Raw genomic sequence first — 3,079 nt, 5'->3', positions numbered from 1 at the left:
TTGATTATATCCTTCAAGTTATACAAAAATCATCCTCATTTTCCAAATTGTTCTTCCTTCATTAGCACAGACTCACTGTTCCTCTAAGAGTCCTGGTTAAGTCTTTTGAGTTGATGCTGTCCATTTGATCTCATATAATTTTTAAAAGAGCACGATGCTCAAGGCAGACATTCTTTACTAGTTAAGCAAAACTAGTATTTGCTTCTTTTATTTCGTTGTATTTTTGAGGAAAATTTTTACAGCCAAATAGATTCCTATTTAATAATTTCTATATCTATCACACAGTGGCATTGGTTATATTTTCCACAATGTGCCAGTGTTTTCATTAGTACCAATCTGGATGTTATGTTTCATTGATCTAGTTCCCTTGTCTCTATCTACCCTTTACTTTCTCATACTTGCAATTATTGGCTATTTGGTCTCATATAGATGATTCGTTTAAAAAAGGCACAATATTTACTCAGGTGACTTTGTTTATTTTCTGAGTCACTCTACTATTTGGCTAAAAGGTGACCTGCGGTGGCTCTGCAACGCGGCTGGAAGCGGAGGCTTAAGTTAGATAATACAGGATTTCTGACAACCTCCAGCCATGCGTCTCTCTGCCTTGCTGGCTATGGCATCCAAAGTTAATCTGCCTCCCAACTACCGATATGGAATGAGCCGCCCGGGCTCCTTGGCAGACAAGAAAAAGAACCCTCCAGAGACCAGGCGGCGTCGGGTGGCCGTAGAACCTATCTCTGATGACGACTGGCATCTGTTCTGTGGGGACACGGTGCAAGTCCTAGAAGGAAAGGATTCTGGAAAGCAGGGCAAAGTGGTTCAAGTTATCCGGCAGAGAAATTGGGTTGTTGTAGAGGGGCTAAACACACATTACCGCTACATTGGCAAGACTGAGATTACCGAGGAACCATGATTCCTAGTGAAGCCCCTCTGCTTCACCGCCAGGTCACGCTTGTGGATCCTGTGGACAGGAAACCAACTGAGATAGAATGGAGGTTCACTGAGGCCGGAGAGCGAGTACGAGTCTCCACAAGATCAGGAAGAATTATCCCCAAACCTGAATTTCCCAGAACGGATGGCATCGTCCCCGAAACATGGACTGATGGCCCCAAAGACACCTCAGTGGAAGATGCTCTAGAAAGAACCTATGTGCCCCGTCTAAAGACACTGGAGGAGGAGGTGATGGAAGCAATGGGGATCCAGGAGACCCGGAAACACAAGAAGGTCTATTGGTATTGAGTCTGGGACAGCGCTTCTCCCCTACTTCTCTGTCTTAGCCTTGGAGGCTGGGGCCACCCTCTTCACACCCCAATAAAGAGCCATGAGTACTCGTATATCTTCTCGTAGACTGATACCCCCAACAACAGTATACCCCAGTTTTAAGGCTTGATGCGAGAGAACATCTCTTTTGATATGGTGGATTCTGGGTGGAAATCAGTGAGCCTTAAGAAGGTCCTCTCCAGAGTAGGGCCTGCAGATTCTGGGGTGAGGACCAACAGGAGAGAAGGGCTCCCTCCACGGACACTGTGGGGTTACAGAAGGTATCCCCTAAGCCTTGTCATGGGGGACTCAGATAGGATAGACCTAATTGTACAGCCTCTGTGGGACCAGGTTTGTCCTTTTTTATGCTTAAATAAATGAAAGAGAAAGATTAAAAAAAAAAAAAGTGACCTGCATGTGTAGGTTAAGTCCCGAGTGGCATTTTTTAAAGAATTTGAGACTTAGTTGACATTTTTCTCTCATGTTTTCCAGGACTACCTACTGGTTTTCTGTTCAGAAGGGTTGTTAGTGGTAACTGGAATCATTTAGTTCTGGTTTCAGGATAGATAAAATTTGTTCCTTATATGAGGCATTAATCTTGTAACCTGTTTCATCTTTGAGTCTTTGGTTTCCTTCTTTCTGTTCAGCTCAAGATGAGTACAGACCAATAGCTGTACTTAGATGCCACTTATAAACCTTTAAGACCTTAGATGCTATGTCCCAACCAGGATGAGAACTATAAACTGCTGTTGTTATTAGGTGCCATCAAGTAGATTAGGATTCACAGCAACCCTATGAACAGCAGATCTGAACCTGGACCTTTCCTGGATCAGCTTCCTTATCTCTGATATGTGTGAATCCATTGTTATCGTCACTGTGTCAGTCCATATTGTTGAGGGTCTTCCTCTCTCTTGCTCCTCCATTCTCATCATTATTTCCCTTTTCAAGGACTGCCCCCACTCCTTGACAACAGGTCCAAAGTATGTGAGACAAAATTTCACTGTCTTTGCCTCTAAGAGTCACTTGTTTGCACTTCTTCCAAGACAGACTTGTTTATTGTTTTGGCAGTTCATGGGCTATTCAGTACACTTCTCCAACAATACAATGTAAAGGCATCAATTCTTCTGTATTTTATTTCTTTTATATTTTTACTCTTTTTTAATTGCTATTTTAATGAAAGTTTACAGGAAACTTGGATTTCCATTAATTTTCTTCTGTATTTTATATTTACTGTCCAACTTTCAGATGCATAGGAAGTAATTCTATCTAAACTAAAAGATTAGTGCAAGGCAATAGTTTTGTGGGTTTATTGAGCTTTAATGGTCCCAAAAAGTCTGACTTACACTTCTGTTCACTCTTTCCCTCTCTTCAATAAGGGAGCTTAAACAGCTTCATCTTGCTTGGATCCACAATTAACACCCTTGGTTCGAACAGTCAAGAAATAAGGAGACACATTGCACTGAGAAAATCTGTAGTTAGGGACATTTCCAAATTATTGAGGAGTGATGCCAGTTTGAGAACCAAGGTGGGTCTGATTCAGGCTTTCTGATTATTAGCTATGCATCTGAGACTTGGGCAACAAATAAGGATAACAGAAAAAGAATTGACACCTTTGAGCTGTTGTGTTGGACAAGAGCATTGAATATCCCATGAACAGACAAGAGAATGAACAGGTGTTTGTTGAAGAGGGTGTACCCAGAGTGCTCTTTGGAAGCATGAATGACGAGGCTTTGTCATACTTTGGACATGTTGCTAGGAGGTGCTATTCCTTGGAGAGGGACATGATGTTGGGAAGGGTGGAGGGTCAGCGAAGGAGAAG

The 3,079-nt window shown here is 42.3% G+C and overlaps 1 pseudogene; it reads left to right on the top strand.

Moving 5' to 3' along the window:
• Positions 1-589: 589 nt before the first annotated feature.
• On the top strand, positions 590-1,239 carry LOC102849240 (annotated as a pseudogene).
• Positions 1,240-3,079: the final 1,840 nt, after the last annotated feature.

Source organism: Elephantulus edwardii, unplaced genomic scaffold (assembly GCF_000299155.1).
Source record: "Elephantulus edwardii isolate Elephantulus edwardi_28Jun2011 unplaced genomic scaffold, EleEdw1.0 scaffold00105, whole genome shotgun sequence".
Taxonomy (NCBI): domain Eukaryota; kingdom Metazoa; phylum Chordata; class Mammalia; order Macroscelidea; family Macroscelididae; genus Elephantulus; species Elephantulus edwardii.
Note: the sequence above shows the minus strand (reverse complement) of the source record. Positions and strands in the feature narration are given on the sequence as shown.